We start from the raw sequence: 7,456 nt of genomic DNA on the forward strand, positions 1-7,456 counted from the left end.
GTGTTGTTTTGCTGTAGCGCCGTTAGCGTTCGGTAACTGTGGCTCCATTCAACTTGATCAACCACATACCTTATACTAAGGCTTGTGCTTTCTGTGATACCCATTAAGATGAATCTGCTCCTCATCACCTCCTGTTGCACCAACCTCTGGCTCCTGTAGTACCACCTCTGGCTCCTTGTAGTACCACCTTCTGGCTCCTGTAGACCACCTCTGGCTTTCCTCGTGGAAAATCCAGTTGGCCCTGTTGCCCACACCTTGGCTCCTGAGGTACCACCTCTGTCTCCTGTGGCTCGACAACCTAGATCCAACATGCGATCAGTGTTATATTTCGTAATTAACCAGATCAACAGAGTTCAGTGTTTTTTAGTCATAATTAACCAATACACTGCAGTCCATCTAACTACAGAATGAAATGTACAAGGGCCAGCTGATTTTCACATACTAGACACTAATATAGTATTTGGAATGTAAAATGATGATAACAATCTTTAGATGTTTCACTGACAGAGTAATACAGACTGAGAGAATTTATTTAAGTACTGAATCTGATTTCATTACAGGAAAAATAAAAAACATCGCGATAATTTGTAAACTTACATTTTTTGTACCATAAATAACCCCCTGCCCCACCGACACTGAGGCAAAAACAGAATCAATGCTGTGAAAAATAGCTCCATGAAAACGTCCGCCGAGAAAAGGCCTTTCTGAACTTCACCTGTGGGAAAAGACAAGATGGAGTAATTTACAGTTTCAGTTAATTGAATATTAGGCAGTGCAGATATGTGTGTTCACGTCCTATCACATCACCTTCTGCAGGGTCATGTGTTTAATGCTCTGATTGGAGGCTGACGATGGTTGTGTTTGGCTCCACAGTCTCTCTCAGAAACGTTGAAGTATGGCAGTCACCGTCTATTTCATGTTTATAATTCACTTCCGCTCCAGAACGGTCACAGTCCCACTTTTCAGGATCAGGAGAGTAATATTGGTCTGTACTTCCCACGGGTCCAGAGTGCGAGTTCTGAAGCCAATAGGACGTTCCTCCTGGATGGTCCATGTGGACCACGAACCTGGCTGTGGGGTTATCCCCCCTGGGTTGAAACACGTGGCATTCATATTTGTCCTTGTTCACAGTCCACCACTGGGTGGTCGGGAACCGGGCTGAAAGTGAACAAAGCAAAGAGAATAGATTTTAGAAATGTGCCATAATAACGTTTTGATGATTCCTACAAGGACAGAATTAGTGCTGTGAATAATTCACACAGGTGACATGGAATGGTATCAAACACATCAGATACCTAGGTTCCCATTGGTTTGACGCTATTCCAGTCCTCCCCTCAGCAGCCTCCCATGTGCTATTAGCTCAACCGATACCTGCCACAAGTAGTGTAACGGGACTTCCCGCTGCGATATGCTTATCATTCTCGATCAAACAGTTGTAGCGATAAGCACAGTAGCCATTCTGCTCGTCTTCAAGTGTGACTTGGCCTGCAGTTTGATAGAGATATATCCCCAGAACTTTCATCTCAGACCAAAGCTAGTTCTGTTGTGTAAAAAGGGTTATCCTGATGTCGATGTCTCTTCTCCTTTGTTGAACGAGCTACAACACTTTTCCGGGACTTATCTTGCCAATGGAACCGGAGGTCTGTGGGTCGATGGCCGTGGATGAATGGCAGGTCACAGGACAGGAGAACAGGACTCTCCGTCTAATCCCAGTGACTTTCCAACTTCAGACAGCTGCGTGCTTGAAACATACCAATATGTCAAAGTTACAAAACTAAACTCCAGAATGCAACACAGATAATTAGGACATCATTGGCTCACTGACAGGAAATTACATTAATATAAGAGAAATGGTTGAAAAAGAGCTTAAGAAAGCACAGTGCACACAAATAAAGAACGTTCCCCTGCAACAAAACGTGTTCCTGGAAACTATTCTCTTCCAAAAGCTGTGAAAAACAATTTGAAACTGAGTTTTTCATTTACTGGAAGCACAAGGTTAACATATGAAACTGGGTTGTTCATTAATTATGCAGCACTTGGTTACCATTTCATTTAGCACTTGGTTACCATTTCAATTCTAGCACATGGCTTACCAAGACGATGGAAGGTGCATGACATCACCCATTTCTGCTTCCCTGATTTCTCTGACATGTTTGGTTGAGTAATTATCTCAAGCATTGTATATTCATTTGTCCACAGTGTGCCTAACAGTAACCAGACATAGACCCCCAAAACAGAAAGAAGGAACCAACCATGTTGCAAACAAGGGACAGGCTGGTAAAGATATCTCTGAATATTGTGTACTGTATATTAGAGATATAAAGATCTTGGAGGCGAATTTGGAACAAACACCACGACAGCAACGTACGCGGGACGAGCATTGGGCCAATACGCCACCCCCCTGAAGATAGGCAAAAAACTCCTCCAAGTGCCATTCACCAAGGAACTTAGCCCTAGACCTTGCTCCTGCAAGTCACTCTGCGCTAAACAGTGTCTGCTAAATGACGCAAATGTAAATGTAATAATGTCCTCATGAAGAGACGTCAAACTAGCCTCGGTCTGCACATCTACAGCTACTAGCACTAGAAGCACCAGGGCGACAGGCTCAGTGGCGATCATGACAGAGCTTTAAGGTCACAAGCTGACGGTCATGTTCCGTGTCATTCTCTATCTTACAAACATTCAAATTGATGTGAAATAAGACTAACATCAGATTTATTTCTGCATATAAAAGAAATAATTCATCTGAACGTATGTAGTTAGTTTCCAGGAAATGAATGACCGGCTGGTTTTGTCTCCTAGTAACATGAGAGTATAAGGACGTGGAGGGAAAGCAATTCTTACTTATTGAGAATGTCTTCATCACCTTCATTCATTATTGTTCTATTAAAACAGCCAAACTATGCTTTTAAGTTGAGAAGTCGGCAGGCCGAAAAATAAAGAAATTCACATTCCGCACCACAAGGCAACTTCACCCAGTTCTACCAAGGCCTTAAACAGTTGGTTAGCACCACAAGGTCCTACTTCACCCAGGTTCTACCAAGGCACTTAAAGTTTGGTTCACCACAAGCCTACCTATCACCCAGGTTCTTTATACCAAGGCCCTTAAAGTTCGGTTACGGCTTCACTCTACAATAAACACTTGGTTTTCGCTCATGTTTTCTCTACATATCTCTGGATGCAGTTAGGACTTTCACAACACATACTTGTAATTCTCCATTCGACCAGTATGCATGGTAAGGACTGCGATACTGTTAGCTTCCTCACGGTTTGCTATCACATGCACAATGCTACAACCACGTTCGCCTTAAACAATGCCTACAGATACACATGTAAATCACAACCACATGCTAACAACCACATGCAAATCACCAAACTACAGTTTTTTATCACATATCTATTGATTCATTTATTTCATTATCAGAAGGCCATGAGTTTCTGTCGTGAAAGACTTGTGTGTGGAAATGGTGACTGTTCAAAGCCGGGGACTGAATCAATGATTCGATGGCCTCGAGGTAACCACGAAAGAAGAACCAATTTTCTGTTTAGTCAAACGAACAACCGCGCCCCTATCCAAACAGCCATTTACTTTATCACATTGTGTTCTACATAATAAATTCATAATGTGCCTTTGGTTCTTGTATGTTGTATCTGTAAGAAAGGCGTTGGGGATAAAATGCCCAGGGACAGACGAGGAAGGCACGAGCGGACACAACCACAGCGACACGATACAGAGAAGATAAAACTGAACCAGACAACAACAAAAATACAAATTAATTATCAGGATGGCCATTGCACTCTGCAGATAACTGATGGAAAACATGACGGAAAATGAACTAAACAACAGTAGTTTGGGGCTTACTGTATACTGTGTCGTAAGGCTCACTGAGCGAAGGGAAAAAATGAATGAGGTTCAGACAAGAAAGAGCAGCTTCTCCTTATTGCTGTATCATAATCCGGGTCAGGGTCAAAGCATTCAAACACAACGCTAGTAGTAGTATTTCACCAAACTGGTTGGTCATCGTCTTCGTCAGTCACTGTCTGAGATGTATGGACTCACTGTTGTCGTGTCTGTGGTGTCAAAGCTCTCCTGTTCTAATACAGTCTATTACCACCACGAAGGTGCTAGTCCAGGTCACACTGTCGAGATAACAAGTTACGAAAGCAGTACATAGCAGGTTTCTGCTTTGTCAATAGCGTCATAACCACCTTGCATGTCAATAGCGTCATTTACCATTACTGCTTTGTCAATAGGTCATAACCACCGCTTTGTCAATAGGTCATTACCACCGTGCTTTGTCAATAGGTTCATAACCCACCCTGCTTTGTCAGATAGGTCATAAACCACCTTGCTATGGCAATAGGTCGATTACCATCTGCTTTGTCAATAGGTCATAACCACCCTGCTGTGTCAATAGGTCATAAACCACCTGCTTTGTCAATAGGTCATAACCACCTGCTTGTCAATAGTTCATAAACCACCTTGCTTTGTCAATAGTCATAATCACACTGCTTTGTCAATAGGTCATAACCACCCTGCTTTGTCATAGCGTCATTTACCACCTGCCTTTGTTAAACAGGTCATTACCATCTGCTTTGTAAACAGGTCATCTGCTTTGTAAACAGGTCATTACCATCTGCGTTATCAATAGGTCGATTACCATCTGCCTTTTGTAAAAACAGCGTCATTACCATCTGCTTGTGTAAACAGGTCATTACCATCTGCTTTGTAAACAGGTCATTACCACTGCTTTTAAACAGGTCATACCATCTGCTTTGTAAACAGGTCATTCATTACCTGTTTGCATGGAGATACTTCATAAAAACCCATTCCTGTCAGGAGGATCAGTGTTCATGCTCATCAAGCACTGAATCACAGGGAGCATATAGGTTGAACCTCACCAGACATGGTCTCTCCCTCCTCTTGATAATAGGCCATGTTTGACCCCATGTTCCTGTCTGTGATCTCCTATGAGAAATGCCTGTCAGCAAATGTTTCGCTTCTCACAGCAAATCGTGATCCTCCCTCCCCTTTCATCTCAACAACTCCCTCCCCTCCTTCATCTCAAACAGCTCCTTCCCTCAACAATGGCACCCAGCGTTCGTACGGAGTTAGGGGAGGATTTGGCCCTCGAGCAGGAGTTATCCTTGTCTCATCGCGCACTAGCGACTCCTGTGGCGGGCCGGGCGCAGTCCTGCGCTGACCAGGTCGCCAGGTGTACGGGTTTCGCTCCGACCACTCGGTTGGGTGCGGCTGGCTCTGCGTTCTGATGTGCATTGGTTGTCAGAAGCAGATAATCACAAATACAGTGCGGCTTGGTTGGGTTGTGTTTGGGAGGACGCATGGCTCTCGGACCTTCGCCTCTCCCGAGTCCGTACGGTGTGCAGCGAAATGAACAAAAACTGTAACTACAATGGATACGACGAAAAAGCGGGTCATTTAAAAAAAATTAAAAAAAAAAAGCTCCCTCCCCTCCTCATCTCTAACAACTCCTCTCCTCTGGTTTCACCTGATGCTGGAACCCCCCTTATAGAACTGTACCTAATTTACTAATCGACAATTACAACCTGACTTAATGAACAAATATAAATCTCTCTCTCTTCCCCTCCCCAAGGGAAAACAGTGAGGATAAGTAGCAACAACCTGACCTAAATCAGATCCTGTGGTTTGAAATGTTTAACTTCCTGTGTCTGTTACGTTGACGTGGTAGACCGGTTTAGTAGAACCGTTGTTAGAACCGGAGGAGTACTGAAGATCCATTACATAGTATATAAACATCGAAGTAACTTAAACAAATGTAATTAGTTTATTAAGAGGAAAACCACCACTTTAGTAAGGAAAACATTATAAAAACATATATTAAAATTATACATCATTGGTGCAAAAGAGGACTGCATAATCCTCACATTTAATTTCTAGTCAAAGCTAATACACCATACGCTATTCATGACGCATGTCTGGGTCAGGTGATAGAGCCGAATAGCAAGTTAACCAGTCAGGTTTGAGGCAACGATGTCCCCGACGACTATCTCACTGTAAATGTACTGTGGCTGGCTTCTCTTGGTATGAGGGGACCTGGATGAAAGCAACACAGGTATCTGTGACCACTGGACTGTACACATGCAAACGAAGGACGACAGAAAAGTTACGGGGGAGAACAGTTCCATGTTGTGTATGTTACATTTTCCATTAAAGTAAATCATTAAAATCCATTGATAAACACAAACATAGGAGAATATCCGTACCAAACTGTATTTTCAGGAGTTTGTCTACCCCCTGGTTGAGTACAGAGGAGAAATATGGTGTTCTTGTTGCCCTGAAGAGTGTTGAAGTACAGAAGAAATATCGGTGTCTCTTGTTGCCCAAGAAGAGGTGTTGAGTTACAGAGAGAAAATATGGTGTCTCCTGTTGCCCAGGAAGAGAGGTGTTGGAGTACAGAAGAGAAGGTAACGGAACATCGTTGGGAGAAGAGAGGGATGATCCCAAGGTGCCAGACGTGGGGTAAGTGTTCATTTAACCACTCCTTTCAAGAAGACGGGTGTGAGTAATAGAAGAGGACCCAAGGTTGCAGCGTGATAAGTCATTAACACTCCTAAGAAGAGGTGTTGGAGTATTACGAGGAGGACCAAAGGGGTGCAGCGGTAATGGTTCATTAACACTCCTCAAGATGAGGAGGTCTTCAACTGATTTTAGGTGAGAAGAGAAGTTTAATAGTCAAGAGCTCCTGTTTGTACCATAAAACTGTGATAATATGTAGGAAGCCAGACACCAACATAGATTTAAATTAAAGCCTTAAAATCGATAGGGTTCCAATATATCCCCAAGCAACCGGACGAGAGTGTGAGGTCCGTTATACAAAACAGGCAAACAATCTGTGGAGTAAGGCACGCTGACACATCGAACCCAACAATCCATGACTTCCCTTGGAATTTATTTATTTTTACTAGGCAAGTAAGTCAGTTTTTAAAAGTCAGCTTAAGGAACAAATTCTTATATACAATGACAGCCTACACCAACCAAAAACCCAGACAACGTGTGGGCCAATTGTGCGCCACACAGCCAAGTTGTGACACACCTGGATTCGAACCAGGGTGTCTGTAGTTGACACTCTTGCACTGAGAGGCGCAGTGCCTTAGACCGCTTGCCACCACACAGGCAGTTGTGGATACAGCCAGGAATTCGAACCAGGGGTCTGTATGACAACCTCTTAGACCGCGCGCCACACGGCAGCCCCATAAAGAACAACAAAGGAACAACTGTTGGAGAGGTAGCAATCATTGGATAATAAAGTAGAGAACTACGGATCACGTGTATGCTACCCAAACTTATTTTCCACAGTCGTGGCCGAATGACAACATGAATACACACAGCTGGCATACAGGCAGCCTCTGCAGACAAGGGGTGGCGCTCTGTGCTATATTTTGTAAACAAACAGCCGGTGCATGAAATCTAATA

The sequence above is a fragment of the Salvelinus sp. IW2-2015 genome, unplaced genomic scaffold, assembly GCF_002910315.2.
Source record: "Salvelinus sp. IW2-2015 unplaced genomic scaffold, ASM291031v2 Un_scaffold967, whole genome shotgun sequence".
Lineage (NCBI taxonomy): Eukaryota > Metazoa > Chordata > Actinopteri > Salmoniformes > Salmonidae > Salvelinus > Salvelinus sp. IW2-2015.